The 18806-nt window shown below is 43.8% G+C and overlaps 1 long non-coding RNA gene across 1 annotated transcript in view; it reads right to left on the reverse strand.

Moving 5' to 3' along the window:
- Positions 1 to 18806, reverse strand: part of LOC112433374 (uncharacterized) — a 254707-nt gene that overhangs the window by 26323 nt on the left and 209578 nt on the right. The window lies entirely within an intron of this gene.

The raw sequence follows: 18806 nt of genomic DNA on the forward strand, positions 1-18806 counted from the left end.
AAGAAGTCACCTGATCAGTGAGCAAACGTTTCTGAAAACGTCCAGATGAACAGAATCAACCTTTTGGGATCAGCCAGCAATGCAGCATCATTGTTGTTCAGCTTCAGAGGTTTGCAGGAATGAACTGATGACCAGAAACAGCTGCAAAGTCCAAGAAAATACCAGCTGGAGTTCAGCTGCATTTGAAGAAGTCAAAGAAAAGTAAGGATGGCAAAGGGCGACGTTTTCTTCCAAAGAGCTGCAAACATGGTCGACGCCTCATTAGAAGAATCATCTGGACATTTGTGAGGAACTCTAACCAAGAAAGCAACGTCACACAGATCCAACAGACAGTTTCCATGACTGCAAGTGTTGAGTGGAAAAATGCTACATTGCATTATTGCATCCTCTCACCACAGGAGGCGCTGTTGGCACCACTGATTGCTGATCAGCTGTTCTCTGATGATCTGATTGATACTGTGAATAACGGGACTCACTGAACTCTGTGACACAGTGAAGATTACAGAGTTTAACTTCACCCTTTAAGACTGACCACAGAACCAAGTCCGCCAGAGCTTTTGTTATATTTTTACATGCTGTGGAGCCATTTGTGGGAGCATTTCAAGTTGCTATACATCAATACAACTGTTATAGCCCTAATTTTAATAATATGTATGCATTAAGTCCATAGTAACTACATAAACTGCAAAAAAAACCTCTGCTCATCCATCTCTGTGTGTATCAGGATACATTTGGTTCATAATACACAGAAAAATCAGAGTTATTACCTGTAATAAATGTGAAAGATTCCTGCAGTGATAACCAGGCAGGACTGAAACACATCCAAGCTGTCACCACGGTAACAGCAGCGCCCATCCACAGGTGAGGGGAGGAGCAAAAAGAGGGACTTTGACCATTTTATACTAAAAACACTCAACTAATGTTTCTAATATGAAACAAATAAGCCCACATTAATGTGAGCGTTTATTAAATAATAATAATGATGATTTCCTCCTGATCTCATTTCCACAGCAGAGAAAACTGTGGTGTATATTGAGGTGGAGGGTGTGGTCTGTGGCTCAGGTGTAGAGTGAGGGTGGGGTGCACCACAGCAGCATGCTGGGACTGCTGAGGGTGGAGGAGGGAGTGATGATGACATCAGAGCTGCAGCACAGAGACCAGTGAACACACAGTCTGTTCATCTTTGCATAGATACAATATACAGCACAATATTGAATGACAGACACGCTGTGGGAGCTTCCACAGATACACTGACGTCAGCATCCAGAGTCCTCCTGCTGCTCCCCCCTCAGAGCCCCGTGATCAGCACCAAAACATTCAGTTAGATGACAGAGTCCAGCTGCAGCTAGAATCAGCTCCCCTCTGTGAACAACAGCACAGCGTCAGTGTTTCACACTCAGTGAAAGGAGGAAACAGCAGAAGAACACCATGTGTGCTACGTTTCCCAGGACACACTACAAACTGCACAAATACAGAGCAGCACGTGGAAGGACCTGGAGCTGCATTTACAGAGCTGCAGACAGCGTGATGTCCTGTATGGACAGGTGGAAGGAACCAAGTCCTCAGCTGGAACACTCGTGTTTGTCCACAGACAGGAAACACAGCAGGAAACTTCCTCACAGAAGTGCAGCTCATGGATAACACACTTCCTGTCAGTCAGAATGAGGCTGCAGCCAAACACAGAAAGGTGTTTTTGTCCAGATGAGCCCAGAGAAGAAACACGAGTGTTCACAGACATCAGAAGCTCAGAGAGGTGAAACATGAGGTTGGAGTCCTCGTCAGCATCCAGAAGAGCTGCTGTGAAACCCTGAGTACTCATGACAGACTCTGATGGCACAAACACATCATGATTCAAACAGAAAGACAAACATGGAGCTCCTGATCCTCCTGCATGAGAACAAGCTGACATGAGCGCTGTGTCTGAGAGTGTCTCCCTGTCACAGTGACAATAACACAGCTGCTGCTCACAGTCATTAAACTGACCTGAGGTCAGCTGTGCTCCTTACATATGAACCATGTGACCTCACATCAGTGCTGTGGATGACTGTAGTCATAGAAGAGTAGAGCTGTAGCAGGTGGTGTGAGGAGGAGGTGGTGTATTCTAGTTAACGCAGTACTGAAACACTCCAGCAGAGGGCGCTGTTAAGTCCTTATTGTAACACAGTTACTGTGTGCAGTTAGACTTCATACATAATCTGCACTTATTTCCATCAGACATGCTGTCAGGAAATGATTGGTTTCTATTGATTCTACTTCCTGTTGACTCGTTTGATGACAGTGAAACAATCACAGCTGATTGTGTGATGATGTAAACTGTCACTGTTACATTCAGTGTGTGTGACATAATGTTAGTGCAGGCTGATAACAGCCTGGTTCTGTTAGAAACACATGAACGTGTCCATAGATCAGTGTGTGTTTAACATGAGAGCTTCAGCCCTGCTGATGTGTTAAATAAAGACATGCAGGAAAACTGATGAGACTCTGAAATAACTCTTTATATTTATAATGTAACTCTGCATCAAAAGAACAACAAAGGATCCCAGACAGGTTTCTGTGAACAAAGACCATTCTGATGTTTCTGTGTTTCTAACACTTTGACATTATTAGTAAACAGACTGCAGTGAGCAGCATTTATAAAGAGCTTCTATATAAAGATATGACAGCTGTTTGACAAGTTTATCACTCTGTGTTTGGACCTGATCAGTCCAGCTGTTTACTTGAAACATGTTCATTTACCTGTTCTGTTATATTCATGTTCTTGTCTCTGTTGAAAACACATTTTAATGTCCCTCAGATTTTTCTCCCAGATGAATAAATATAAAAATGACACAAACTGACTGCAGCTACTTTTTGTCCTTTGTGTCAAAAACCTTCATGTGACTCATGAGAGACACGTTTCAGCTGTTTGTGACAGATCAGAGGCCAACAAGTCATTTATAACACTTTCCATCATTGTTTAAAGTTCTCAGTGTTTCTGTGTTGCTGCGTATAGGATCTCCCAGCATCATCACTGTGCTGTCCAATCATTGTGTGCGAGGTTACCCTTATAGTGCGATGTGTGTTTGCACAAAGAGAAGCATGTGTGTCAAATATAAATAAGCACAGAACAGAAACAGCTGCTCGTTTCTTCTGTTTAGAGTCAAGTTAGTGTTTTGTGTCTTTGTTTGAGGCCTGATGTCGAGCAGAGGTGTGTGTAACTGCACTGCTCTGTTATATGTGTGAAGTGTGTGCTTCTCTTCAGCATCATCTTTGTCACTGCTGATTCCTTTGTGTCATCATGTGTTGAGAAGAGAGAACAGTTATAACGGAGGAGCAAAAGGAAGCCCTGAAATCTGCATCAACAAGGAAGTGTTGGCTCACCAGTGATCCCAGCAGAGCCACTGGTTTGGCTCCAGTTGTTCTAGATTCAATGATGTTGTTGCTACAGATACATGTCAGCATCTTTATTGAATTTTATATGAAGCAGAAATGGTGTCATTAGGAGAAGAAGAGGAGAACAAGTCCGGCGAGGAGGCAGCAGCTCTTAAAGATGAAACAGCAGCTCAGCCCTGAGCTCAGAGAGCTGCACATGAAAAAGCTCCTCAAGCAGATCCTGTCAGAGGTTTGTCATCAACAGGAGGAACTGTTCACATCATAGGATGAAGATGCTGTCAGCTGGATGAAGAAGGTTATTTAATGCAAACGTTCACACTGAAGTCAAATTGTTGTCGTGTTGAACAGATTCATGTACTGATCGTCTCCAGAATGTTAGAAGAGCTTCAATGAATCATTAGAAACAACTTACAGCTGCACAGCTGTGTCAAACACATCTGTGTGTCATTGTGGGATTGTTGTGTTTCTACATGTGACACACGTCTAAAACATGCACACAATCTGAACACAAACAGGGACTCATGTGTTCCCACAGCCAGATGCTGAGAGCCATTTCCTTGTAGTCCTGTGTCTACATACATGAACCATTAGATGTTATTGGAATGATTGTCAGCTCTGATAGTTTCATGTGTGTTTAGCTGGACGCTGTTTGATCCTCGACATGTTTAAAGGTGTCCAGTCCTGAGACACTGGGGCTGGAAACAGCTGTGATGTCATTGGACTGTCACACAGACAGAAGTGCATGAAGTGAGCAGCCGAGGAGCCGCTGATGTTTTGGATTCAACAGCATTTGAAAGGTCGACACAGACACATTTGCACACAGAAAGCTGAATCTGTCATATGCCACAGTGAACTCACTGTTCAGTGTTTTTCAGGAAGCTTCTTAACTGCCTCTGCTGCCAAACAAGCAGCTGATGTCCTTGAGAAGAAGCTGAAGAAGTCTTCAACAACAAATACAGGAAGTGGACTTTCAAATACTAGATTCACTTTAGACTCACAGAGAAATGACTCAACCAGCTGTGTTTGACTATATGAAAGGTCAGTGTGTGTCTGCACACAGACTGTTGTGTTGGACTGTTATTCAGTTGTCTGCTGAATGTTTTCAAATGTCTGCATCTCAGCTGTGATGAGGCTGGGGGTCATGGGAGGCCACCGTAGCAGCCTCTTCAACATCATGACATCATCATAAATGCTGCTGGACTGTCTGATGGGCTGACGGTGAAAAAGCCGTCGGGAAGGAAACAGAAGACATTTCAGAGGCTGCAGCAGATTTCTTTGATTCGGGGCCTTTTTCAGCTTTATTGGACAGAGCAGTGAAGATAAGTGACAGCAAAGCAGAGAGAAAGGGGGCGTGGCCCGGGTCAAAGCCAGGCCAGCTGCTCTCCACCTCGTGGTCACCTGCTCATCCTAGTGAGCTCCACCAGCAGCCCTTTCACACACTTTACACTGTCAAACACTGTGTGTGGACCTCAGCTAACAACAGGCTACATTTAAGTCTGGACTACATGCTTTTATATTGTTTTTATTCCATCAGCAGCTCAACATCATGAGCAGCTTTGACATAAAGACATCAAACTCAAGCTGACTTTAAACTACTTTTAATACAGGGGCTCAAAAACAACAACATCTTTATTATATATCAGGACACAAAGTCATTTCATCTCAAAGGGAAACAGCTTTATTTGGAATAACCAGCACTATCAACTGGTTTGGGATCTCCACCAGTTTCATGTCTTTGCAGCTTCTCCAACAAAGTTCCTGTAAAATCAGCATGTTTGTCTTTATTGGTTTGATAGTGATTGATTATTCAGTCCCAATCTGCTGTCATCTAAAGAACAAAATGATGTTTCTATGAGTCACAAAGCTCCAGATGTTGTCGGCTTCACAAAGAAAACAAAGAACTTAAACACAAAGTGTTTGGAGCCAAAATGTTCCCAAGCTGCTCTTTTTGAAATGGCAGAGGTACAGTGGTGTCTAACAGCACACTGTGGAAGGCAAACATGTTATTGTTGGATGAAACTTCATGAATCCTTTGTAGATTTGAGCTGTTGGAGCCTTTCTTTTCTCTTCAGGTGTACAGATGCTGAGGAGGCAGGTGAAGCAGGTGGAGCTGTTGTGATGCTGGCAGAGGGTGTGTCTTAGTAACTCTGTGAGGCACAACTGGATCCAACATTGTGGATGTGTTGATGTTGGAGCCATTAAGAGTCTCTGGCCACACTGTAGGATTTCCCTTTGATCCACTGTGGGGGCATTTTGGAGTCTGTCAGTGAAACTCTTCATGTTTGTGTTTGACTCCAGTTTATAGAAACAGAGAAATGTGTCATGCTTTTGTTCGGCCTCCACAAATACACACATTTGTTCATTGGTTGGACTTTTTGGAAGGAGACACATTGAAAACCATGTTAATAAGATCTTGTTGTTTCCTGTGGATCCGACACAGAGAGTGGACTTCAGACAGAAAGCGTGGAAGAGATTTTAGAGGCCGTGTGTGGCAACAGGAAGTTTCTGTGTGTTTGCTGATCTTACATGTGGAAAACAACACGTGATGTTTGTGAAGTTCTACAATGATCATTGTTCTCACAGCATTTTGAGTGGGAACAGTTCAAAGTGGGAGTAGTGGGAGTTATTTACTGATTGAAACAAGCTGAATGTTTCTGTGACGATGAAGATCAGCAGCTCAGCTGATCAATGAACTGACATCTATCAGTCGTTTCATGAGATGAAGTCATCAGCAGACATTTGTTCTGACTGTGTGATGAATGTCAGAACGTCAGGGCTCTGCTTTAGTCACTGCTTGATGATCATTGGCTCATTGTTGAATCCAGGGCCCAGTCTGACCTCTGACCTTTGCTGCAGGTCTTCTGTGTTATCTCCACTTTCATGTCTGATCTTCTGCTGTATCGTCCAAAATAAACATCTGGATCATTTCCAACACTTCAGCAGATCTTTAGTTTGGGCAGTGCAGCACAGAATAACACATATTGTACTATACTGCCCACTTCCTGATCTTATTGGATCTGTGTGTGAGGTTGGTGAAGGAAACACATGTTTACTGAGTGAGTCGCTGCCATTAGGAACTAGTTTTTATATCACAGCCTGGAAATCACACAGGACCATTTCTGCAAGTGAAAAGTCGTCATTGGAGGAAAATGATTATGTAGTTTGTGCGACTGAAGAATTGTCCCAACTACATGTGCTGCTGACCCTTGACCTTTTCTTTAGGTGCACAGAGGAGTCTGTGGAAACATCCAGAACTGAGGCAGTGCTACAGATGCTTCAAATAAAGTGGTGTATTATCCATGTTTTCTATGGATCACATCCAGTATCCTGATCTAACGAGCCCCCTTTTTGTGGATTTTAGAGCCTCTGACTTTTGCTGCGTCTCATTTCAAGCACAAGAGCAAGAAGTGGATGAAGAAATGGGGCGAGTGGGGTCAGTGTGGTGCATGTCAGCTGTGCTCACACATGCTTTCACAAAGAACATGTGTGTTCATCGGCAGCATTAAGGTGCACTTTAGTCTTCATAATAATAAAGTATTCTGACTTTATTCTTCTGAATGCTCACAGTCATGTTGCAGCTCTGCTTTGCTTTAAGAAAATGTTCTACCAGGATGTTACTTTCCTAAACGTGTTCTCCAAATGTTCCAAAGACTTTGTTCTAAGTCGTTCTACATGATGAAACATCCACACTAAGTTTAAGAAGGACACACAAACACCATCTGTCCTTTCATCATGTGTACAAACGTGTTCAGATGTCAAATGTACCGTGAATGGATGTAAATGTGGATCGTTCCAATAAAATGAGACAGTTTTGTAAGTGGATCCCAGTTTGAAGTTCATTAAAACCTATAAGAACATGTTATTCAAACCAATTTTATCCAACAGGAAGAAGCATCAGGGGAACAGGAAACATTCAAACATGTTTACTGTAAGAACTGCACAAAGGAAGGAAACACAATCCTACACACGAGCACTTTAAAATGGACATTTAGCTTTTCGAACATCAGGGAGCTGCAATAACAACACTGTGCCCATTCTGATCAGACTGAAAGATTTATAGAGATTTATCCATGTGCTGGAAAAGGATTTGATATCAACATAGATGCAGATTAGCAGCAGCATTTTCTTCATATTGATTTAGAGTTCAGTACCAGGAATATGTAGAATTAACATCTGTGTGCATGACGAGTGATGAAAATTCAAAGTCAGGCTTTCAAAGGATGTCAGAATTGGTGTCTCTATCTGTGACTGTCCCAGAGGAACCTACCTGAGGGATTATTACAGATCTGTCTATATAGAAAGACTTGCATTGATTCACAGTGTACAATTCTTTCTAATCTATTAACATCTTCCTCCAAATCCTGTTTCTGCTGTTTAATGACATATGTCTGAATACAGACAGTGGAAAAATGTCAGTTTTAGTTTTACTGGATCTCAGTGCAGCATTTGATACAGTTGACCACAACATATTACTCAAACGACTGGAGAACTGGACAGGTCTTTCAGGAACTGTACTAAACTGGTTCAAAACATACTTAGAAAACAGGAAATACTTTGTATCAATAGGTAACTTCACATCTGAGCAGACAAGTATCACATGTGGAGTTCCCCAAGGTTCCATCTTGGGACCCTTTTTGTTTAACATTTACATGCTCCCACTGGCACAGATTATAAAGAACAACAAAATAAACTATCATAGCTATGCAGATGACACACAAATATATATCACAATGTCACCAGGAGACCAAGGCCCCGTACAATTTTCTCCAGCTAAACAAAAACAAAACTGAGGTAATAGTCTTTGGCGCCAAAGAAAAACGATTACAGGTCACCAGAGAACTTCAATCTATACATCTAAAAACCACAAACCAGGCGAGAAATGTGGGTGTAGTGATGGATGCAGACCTAAACTTAGAAAAACACATTAAGACAATAACAAAATCAGCTTACTATCACCTCAAGAATATTTCAAGGATAAAAGATCTGATGTCTCAACAGGACCTGGAAAAACTAGTCCATGCATTCATCTTTAGTAGGCTTGACTACTGTAACAGCATCTTTACAGGTCTACCTAAAACATCAGTCAGACAACTACAGCTCATTCAGAACTCTGCTGCTCGAGTCCTCACTAAGACCAAAAAAGTGGACCACATCAGTCCAGCTCTGAGGTCTTTACACTGGCTGCCTGTCCGTCAGAGGATAGACTTTAAAGTTCTGATGCTGGTCTATAAAGCTCTGAATGGTTTAGGACCAAAATACATCAGTGACCTCCTGACCCAGTATGAACCTTCCAGATCCCTCAGGTCATCTGAATCCGGTCTTTTATCAGTTCCCAGAGTCAGAACCAGACACGGAGAAGCTGCATTCAGCTTTTGTGCTCCTTATATCTGGAACAAACTCCCAGAAAGCCTCAGATCAGCTGAAACACTCAGTTTATTTAAATCCAGGTTGAAGACTCACCTGTTCTCAGCTGCATTTGAATAAAGCACCAAATCCACACTTTAAGCTTAAATTTCAAAACTTACATTTAACTACTGATTTTATCTACTGTTCTGATTTTATCTGTTTTGATTTTATATACTGTTTTGTTTGTTTGTTTGTTAATTAGTTAGTTAGTTAGTTTGCTTGTTTTAATCAATTTTAAATCATGCTTTTTATTTGTTTTTGTTTCTAATGTCTCTGTAAAGCACTTTGAATCACCTTGTTGTTGAATTGTGCTATACAAATGAACTTGCCTTGCCTTGCCATCAGAAGGGCTCAAACCTCCTGCTGTTTCTACTGGACCATAAATTCTACTTTATGATCATCTTCAAAAATAAAAACGTGAGTTTATTTGTGAACTCTGTGAAATGTGTCTGATGTTTAGTTTGAACCAATCCTGTGTCAGCTGCAGCCACATCATTGCCACACATACAAATGGGTGCGTTCCTGTTTAGACCTGCTGGCTGTCAATGGGCTTCATTCCATTTCAGACTGCCGGTGGTCGGCTGTGATCTAAACTCAACATGGCTCCTGTGTTAGAAGAGCCTCTGATTTTAAACTTTGCACATTTAATAGTTTCTTTCCAACACTGTGGAGCTACCAGCCCAGTATATGTAGCCACAGTAGATGGAGTTATCAAGCTGGACTGACAAACATCAGGACTCATGTGATCCCTACATGTGGACCTTTCACAGATGGATCCAAGTGCAGATTCAACTCTGCATTACATTTGACTTCAGCTGTTACACACTTTCTAGCTGTGTCACTTCCTGCTTTTTGGATCAGATAGTTTATTCATGTCCACAAATGTTTGGCTGCATGTTTTTATCATCTATATTTCCAGTCTTCATACAGCCGATATTTCATGTGAACTCCAACCTGCCAGCTGCCATCATGTTTTCAGGGTTCATTCAGTGTTGAAATGTAGGACAAACAGCAGCACATGTTCCCTAAATGTTTGCAGTCATTTTAAATGAAGCTGATACTACATGAGACATTTTCCATATTTACTGTCTTTGAACAGAGAATAATAAAGCCATCAAACATATACAGGCTGTGCAAATACAAACTTCTGTGGTGCATTTGATGACCTGCAGAGGAGAACAAGTCGGGCTTTTCAGCCCTAACACAACCTCTTTGTTCTCAATACTACAAAACCTTCAAAGGCTGATATGCAAGTTTGCATGAATCACCAACACAGTTGTGTTTGTTTCTAGTATAATTATAAATAAGCTGATCAAATATCTGCTGACTGATTAGATCGAGTATCTGTTACAGATGAACTGGATATCACAGCATGTTGTTAATCCGTCATATCAAACTAAACCGTGTTGCTGGTGTAAATATCCTCCAATAAAGTCAGATGAGGGCTACTGTTGCCAGGTAACGATGATGTCACACTGGATCTTCTGATCTTTAGCATTGTAGCGCTCGGAGTCTGATGTTGGCTCATGTGTTGTTAAACACCAACATGACGTTCTACTAGTAAAGGCCTCACCTTCACCCACTGATGCTGATCACACAGACCCACTAATAGAACTGTTTTATCAGGTTTATGCAGCAACAGCATTAATGTCACATTTAATCAGACCACATTTACATTACAAGCCCACTACAACCATATGGAACTCCAAAGTGTTCAAAATTAAATAAATAAATAACTCATGATGAAATAAATAACTATGTGAATAAATAAGACACAGATATGTAATGTGAGAATGATATTGTGAAATAATTGAACACATTTTGAAAAAAAGCTCATTATTGTGAAATATATTGCATTCTGCTATTTACCGTATTTTCACGACCATAAGGCGCACTTAAAAGTCTTAGATTTTCTTCAAAAAGTACGGCGCGCCCTATAGCGCAGTGCGCCCTTTGTATTGTAAGGAGGACGTAGTAGAGAACACCATGAGAACGCTAAAGGGTGAAGTGTGTGCGTTGACTTTATTGCACATACCTGTATAAAAGAACAGGTATGTGCGTTATGCAGGACACCGTTGTTTTAACAACCCTGAAAATGGCAAAGAGACACGCTTACGAAGCACAGTTTAAACTGAAGGCCATCAGCTACGCGGAGGAACATGGAAATCGAGCAGCGGCGAGAGAATTTAAGATTAACGAATCGATGGTTCGCAAATGGAGGAAGCTGGAAAACAAGCTCCGGCAGGTCAAGAAAACGCAGCCGAGTTTCCGCGGACATAAGGCGATCATCGAGCAAAGAACGAGCGGGAGAAGCGTTTCGACGGTCACCATTCGGCTAAAAGCAGTTTCACTTTCACTTTTTATGAAACGGTGCCATTTTTCCATCCGGACCAGGACTACGGTAGCGCAGCAACTTCCAGCGGATTATAAGGAAAAGCTGGCCATCTTCCGCTCCTACTGCAGCAAACACATCGGCGACAAACACATCCAGCGATGGATGACCGATGGAGACCACAGTTTCACCAAGAGTGGAAGGCAGCGCCGGGCGAGTTACGCCACAATTTGCCAATGGATTGTAGATGCTTGGGCTAACATGTCTGCTGGCACTGTTGTTCGAGCTTTCGCAAAAGCCGGCATCATTTCCGAGGAGCCGCACGGCACGGAAAGTGACTCTGACAGTGAAGAAAGTGAACCTGGCATGTTTGATGGAGATTTAGCGCAGCTGTTCAATTCAGACACAGAGGATGAGGACTTCGATGGGTTTGATTGATGATAAAAATGTGAGTACCAAACTTTGTTTTGCTCCTGCTTTATTTTTAAATACGCACACTTGTATGCTTGTGTGTTGTTGATGATGACGATTACTGGTAATAGAAATGTGAGTAAGGTACCGAACTCAGGTTTGCTTCCGCTTTATTTTTAAATACGCATACGGTACTTGTATGCGCCCTATGATCCAGTGCGCCTTATGTGTGTGTTAAATACAGTAATGGCACACATAACTGAGACTGCGCCTTTTAGCACAGTGCGTCTTATGGTCGTGAAAATACGGTAAATTTACTTATTATTGTGAAATATTATTTCATGATCATTATTTTTCACAATAACAGAAATTATTCCTGAGGCATTTTATTTATTCCCAGCCATTTTTAATCCAAAATGTCCTTTTTTTCAAAGTCAGTCTTTATTTCAAAATCCCGTTTTTCCCAATGGCCTATTTATTTCATTATTATTACACATTATTTGACCACGAGCAATCTTTTCTGGTTTGACGCCGTCTTTGTAGCCAGAAACCAGCTCTCTCCTCGGCTTCCTCCACTACACGCTTCCCCCACGCCAGTCTCCTCCGTCACTATAAAGGGGAGAGTCATGAGCTCCATCACCTGTGCCGTCCAACGTCCCGCCACCAGCCTCCACTGCAGCAGGCCAGAGACCACACCCCTGCCACAATAAGTAAAAGTATATCCTTGCTGTACCCTTAATGCTAAATATGCTAAATTAACCGCTGCCTTTGCCCCTTTGGGATTATTCTTATGTCACTGGGATGTTGACCTTTGACCTTCACATTAGAGAGATGGGCAGACATAATTAGTGTATGAATTTTAAAGTAACAGGTAATAAAGAGAGTGTAACAAATGTAGTCAGGTTTATTACTCTGTATCACACATGAGTGCCCGAGGGAGGCGGGGCTGACTGGGGGGACACAGGAAACAGAGAGACAGGGCTGACTCGACATGAAACGATGAAACGTGGGACACGGGAACAGAAACTAAACACAGGCTGAAATGAACACTGAGGGAGGGAGAACTAAGATTACTGAGAGCCTGATAAATAAGAAGAACAAAAACCAAGAAAAACAAGAGTCAAAGAAAACAAAAAAACACAAAGCATTGGGCCAGGACCCACTGCTGTGACATTTATATGTGATAAAAACATTAAAAACTGCTCAGATGTTGAAATCTTTCTACGTATACTTTAGGTTCAGCTCTCCAGCCTGGCATTTGGTTAAGCATGATTCAAACATTTGATTTTGTTTAACTGGTTTTAATTATAGTTACTTTTTGTGAACATTTGTTGCAGCATTTAAAAATACATCATTTATTTTCAAACTTTTATTTGATTTAGAGCATCATATTTGACCAACGTAAATGTTTTAATTTCATATAAAATAACTGAAGCAGTGAACTAAATATCTGAAATCTTTCCTTCCTTAAAAGTTATAATCCTACTGTCACAGGCTGGGTCTCCGACCCAGCACTTTGAGCTTTCTTTGTATTGTTCTCATTTTTTGAGATGTTGTTAGTTTTGTGTTATTTCCTATTTGCCTTTAGTTTAGGCAGTTATTGTTCCTGGGTTTTCTGTTTGAGTTCTTGCATTATTCATCACGTATTTGGTATGTTAAGTTTGTATTGTCATGTCTAGTTTTAGTGTTTCCTGTTTTATTCTGACAGTGTCATGTGTTCTTTGGTCATTGTATTTAGTTTCACTCCTCCTGGTCCTGTCATTAGATTCATGTCAGTCAGCTGTTTCCTCATGTGTCGCCACTTCCCCTGATCACCTCATGTCTGTATTTAAGCCTTTTGTTTTCTTCATGCCATTGTCAGTTCGTCTGTTTATTCTCACCAGAGTCATAGTCATAGCCTGTTTATTTTTCCACCTCGGTCATAGTTATAGTTTTTGGTCTTAGTACCTTTAGTGTTTTGTTTCTTAGTGTTTTGTCAGTTCAGTGTTTTGTTTCTTAGTGTTTTGCCTGTTTGCTTTGGTCTCTTGGTTCATTTCCTGCCGTCATCGCAATAAAGGTTCACTTTTCTGTTAATCATTACTATTCCTCGTCATCATCTGCTTTTGGGTCCTGTTTCCGCACACATCGGCGCACCCCGCCGTGACAGAACGAACTGACCAGTCATGGACCCAGCGGATTCTGCTCTCACCGAGTGTCTGGAGGAGACTGCTCGGATCCAAGCGATCCTCGACCGCTTCTTTACAGCGCCCGATTTGAAGAGCAAGCTAGTAATGATCAACGCTGCTGAAGCTATTATGGAGAGGGATCCCCGCCTTCTCCAGCTCCCGGACTCACCTGCCATCGTTGATGCCTTTACGAGGATAAAGGAGATGCTGCAGGCCCAGGGACTGTCGAGTCAGGAAATGGCTTCCAGCACCCACCAGTCACAACAACCCCACAATCAGTCATCTCCATTGCTGCCTCCGGAACCTGAGTGTGTTCGTGTCGGTTCGCTGAGATTCGCCGCAGCGTCACCACCTCTCAGCTCACCAGTTTCCACGCCCTCATCACAGTCTCGCCATACTCCTGTCACAGTTCAGCGCGAGGAAGCGCCGCACACCATAGACTTGGACGACGACGAGCGCCAGTCTATATTCTGCGCTCTCTTGGAGGAGGAGCTCCGGTGGAAGCCGTGGCTCATTCTGGAGCACGAGCACTCTTTCCGGGGAACTCGACTGGCTCTCGGGGGACCTCGGAGTTACCAGGGACTTCCACCCATCGCTCCGCCGTCTTCCACTCCTAAGAAAAAGCGGCGTGCGCGCCACCGACGCTCCGTATCACAAACGCAAGTGAGTGATTACATTTTGGCTCCTCATGTTTTCTCTCAGGAAGTTGTTGAAATTGACACTACTTTTCCGGTTAATGAGCCCGGCTATACAGAGACTGTTTGCCCTGGAAAAGCTAGCCATCAGGCTCAGCTAAGCTGCTGTGGTACTGCTATCCAGGCCGGTCTGGAGCCAGAGACGGAGGTACAGCTGGTGCGGCCAATTTCAGTGTCAGCCGGAGGGCCCGGGGAGCCCGTCCGGCCTCATGTTTCGTCTGCTGGAGGTTCAGGAGAACCCAGCCAGCTTCATGCTTCATTTGCTGGAGGTTCAGGAGAACCCAGCCAGCTTCATGTTCTGTCTGCTGGAGGTTCAGGAGAACCCAGCCAGCCTCATGTTTCGTCTGCTGGAGGTTCAGGAGAACCCAGCCAGCCTCATGTTTCGTCTGCTGGAGGTTCAGGAGAACCCAGCCAGCTTCATGCTTCGTCTGCTGGAGGTTCAGAAGAATCCAGCCAGCTTCATGCTTCATTTGCTGGAGGTTCAGGAGAACCCAGCCAGCTTCATGTCTCGTCTGCTGGAGGTTCGGGAGAACCCAGCCAGCTTCATGTCTCGTCTGCTGGAGGTTCGGGAGAACCCAGCCAGCTTAATGTCTCGTCTGCTGGAGGTTCGGGAGAACCCAGCCAGCTTCATGTCTCGTCTGCTGGAGGTTCGGGAGAACCCAGCCAGCTTCATGTTTCGTCTGCTGAAGGTTCAGGAGAACCACATCAGCCTCGCCATGTCCAGCCTCACGCCACGTCTGCTGGCGGGCCCGAGGAGCCCGTCCAGCCTCACGCCACGTCTGCTGGCGGGCCCGAGGAGCCCGTCCAGCCTCACGCCACGTCTGCTGGCGGGCCCGAGGAGCCCGTTCAGCCTCATGCTTCGTCAGCTGGAGGGCCTGAGGAGCCCGTCTGGCCACCTTCTGCTTCACCACCTGTGGCTGCCTCACTGTCACCTGGTTCTGCCTCTGCTACGCCAGGACCAGCTCCAGCCTGTGCTTCGTCAGCCGCAGCTCCAGCCTGTGCTTCGTCAGCCGCAGCCTCAGAGCCTTCGTCCTCACCTGGTCCGGCTTCAGCCTCAGAGTCTTCGTCCTCGCCTGGTCCGGCTTCTGCATCAGCTGCTCCTGCTCCACCTGGTCCGGCTCCGGCATCAGCTGCTCCTGCTCCACCTGGTCCGGCTCCGGCTTCAGCCTCAGAGTCTTCGTCCTCGCCTGGTCCGGCCTCGGCTTCAGCCTTGGAGTCTTCGTCCTCGCCTGGTCCGGCCTCGGCTTCAGCCTCGGAGTCTTCGTCCTCGTCTGGTCCGTCCTCGTCTTCAGCCTCAGAGTCTTCGTCCTCGCCTGGTCCGTCCTCGTCTTCAGCCTCAGAGTCTTCGTCCTCGCCTGGTCCGTCCTCGTCTTCAGCCTCAGAGTCTTCGTCCTCGCCTGGTCCGTCCTCGTCAGAGTCTTCAGCCTCGCCTGGTCCGTCCTCGTCAGAGTCTTCAGCCTCGCCTGGTCTGGCCTCTGCCTGTGCTTCTGCTACGCCTGGTCCGGCCTCTGCCTGTGCTTCTGCTACGCCTGGTCCGGCCTCTGCCTGTGCTTCAGCGTCACCTGGTCCGGCCTCAGCCTCTGCTTTAGCGTCACCTGGTCCTGTGCCCTCCAAGCCTCGGCCGGTACGCCTGACACTTGGGCGCCGCCGCCGCCTTCCGCACGGCCGGCCACCTGAACTGTTTCTACGCCGTTGCCGTCCGCACGGTCGGCCGCCTGAACTGTTTCTACGCCGTTGCCGTCCGCACGGTCGGCTCCCTGAACGGTTTCCATGTCGCCACCATTGCCGTCCGCACGGTCGGCCCCCTGAACGGTTTCCATGTCGCCACCTTTGCCGTCCGCACGGTCGGCCCCCTGAACGGTTTCCATGTCGCCACCATTGCCGTCCGCACGGACGGCCCCCGGAACTGTCCGACCATGGACTTCTGTGCCGTCGGCCTCCGGGCCGGCCCCCTGATCACATGAACTATGATTTTCTGGACCGTCACCCTCCGGGTCGGCCCCCTGAGGAGTCATGAACTGTTCCCTGCGCTCCTGTGATTTTGATGGACGTTTTGTTTTTGGGTTTTTTTGGCCTTGTTTCTGGCCCTCCGTCCTGGACCCCCACCGCCCGCCCTTGGTGGGTTGTTTTTGGTTTTGTTTTTCGAGGTTTTAGGGCGTCTGGAATCCGCCCTTGAGGGGGGGGCTCTGTCACAGGCTGGGTCTCCGACCCAGCACTTTGAGCTTTCTTTGTATTGTTCTCATTTTTTGAGATGTTGTTAGTTTTGTGGTATTTCCTATTTGCCTTTAGTTTAGGCAGTTATTGTTCCTGGGTTTTCTGTTTGAGTTCTTGCATTATTCATCACGTATTTGGTATGTTAAGTTTGTATTGTCATGTCTAGTTTTAGTGTTTCCTGTTTTATTCTGACAGTGTCATGTGTTCTTTGGTCATTGTATTTAGTTTCACTCCTCCTGGTCCTGTCATTAGATTCATGTCAGTCAGCTGTTTCCTCATGTGTCGCCACTTCCCCTGATCACCTCATGTCTGTATTTAAGCCTTTTGTTTTCTTCATGCCATTGTCAGTTCGTCTGTTTATTCTCACCAGAGTCATAGTCATAGCCTGTTTATTTTTCCACCTCGGTCATAGTTGTAGTTTTTGGTCTTAGTACCTTTAGTGTTTTGTTTCTTAGTGTTTTGTCAGTTCAGTGTTTTGTTTCTTAGTGTTTTGCCTGTTTGCTTTGGTCTCTTGGTTCATTTCCTGCCGTCATCGCAATAAAGGTTCACTTTTCTGTTAATCATTACTATTCCTCGTCATCATCTGCTTTTGGGTCCTGTTTCCGCACACATCGGCGCACCCCGCCGTGACACCTACTTAAGTTATAGTGCAAACGCTTAAGCAACAAATATACTTGATGCTAATTAATTAATATTTCCCTTTGATGTTGCAACTATGCGGTCACTTCTGTCTTTAAACAAAATAATATTTTCCAGTTACAGAAATCATAAAGTCCAAACTACACTGAAAAAAATATGTTGTTGGATTTACTTAATTCAATGGTGGACATTTGTTGCACACAGATGTTTTGCTTTGGCAGCAACTTAAACAATTGAGTTAAATTAACACAATTTATTCAAGTTCAATAAGCCTGTGCAATTTGTGTTGATAAAATGTGACTTAAACATGTTTTGATGAAGTAATTTGAGCTCTTGGAATATTTTAATCCTTCACAATTTTCTCACTTTATCCCAACACCATTCAATAACTTTTACCCAATACTACTTGGTCACTTAAATACTACATGTTATCTTCAAATTACATTTTGCTATTATATTCTAGTATCAAATACACAATTTTCAAATGGAGGCCTTATAACAGATTATATTGTTCTCTTCCAAGATGGTTGCTGGCATCCACCAGTAACCTTTCAAAACAAAATGTCTAATTTCACTGCATTGACAGTAGGTAAAGAATTAAACTGACATTACTCCTCCACTGAATCTACATAAATCAACAGTTAAATAATGTCAGTTCTTCCGTGTTCTCTGGAATCAATCACAGCAAAGAAATTAGACTGTTTCTTTTGAAAAATGTTGGGAAAGAACAAATCAAGATCAAAAATCAAGATTCAGTTAAACAACAATTATAACTAAACAATTTGAGATAATGTTAGTTTCCATTAACATTAAATTAGGTTACTGAATTGGCAAACACCTTCCTATTAACATTACCCATTTTACCCCAATAACTAAAGAAATTAGCACTTGCAGGTCAAAACCTTTATTCAAGAGATGCAAAAATAACATTGATACAGTGACTGTCAAAAATTACAGCACTGATCATACTGTGACATGTTGGTTCAAAACAGCACACTTAGAAATATTCAACGTTCTTTACTTCAACTGAATGAAACTGAAAACACCATTTCACACGACCCATATGGGATATTTAGACTGTATAACTGTTCACGCTACATCTCTTCACTAGTAAAAGAAAGAAAAAATACAAAGAGAAATTTAAAAATGCTGCCAAAATGCTGCACAGAGCAAAAGGAAAAACAAACAACAACAAAAAAATGGCCCTGTCCTCATGGCAGTTGCAGTGTATATAAAAATGAACCCTGCGATCTGTTCCTGGAATTGAGCTTCAAAAATGCAGCAGAACAAGTGTGAGATTTAAATGTCTTCTCACCTAGAGCTGATCACCTTGCATGCATAACAGTGAGCTTTCCTTGCAGGAGCAGTTTTGTCTTAGTTGTGAGCTTTTCTTGTACCGGACTCTGCGCCCCAATTTTAGTGTCAGACCACACCTTCAGAGTATTCCATCAACAACAACAACAACAACAATCTTTATTTATAGAGCACATTAAAAGCCAGGGGCATGCCAAAGTGCTTTACATGAAACAATAAAACAATAAAATGATTTACACTAAAACATCAGAGTCATAT

The sequence above is a fragment of the Maylandia zebra genome, linkage group LG2, assembly GCF_041146795.1.
Source record: "Maylandia zebra isolate NMK-2024a linkage group LG2, Mzebra_GT3a, whole genome shotgun sequence".
Classification (NCBI taxonomy): domain Eukaryota; kingdom Metazoa; phylum Chordata; class Actinopteri; order Cichliformes; family Cichlidae; genus Maylandia; species Maylandia zebra.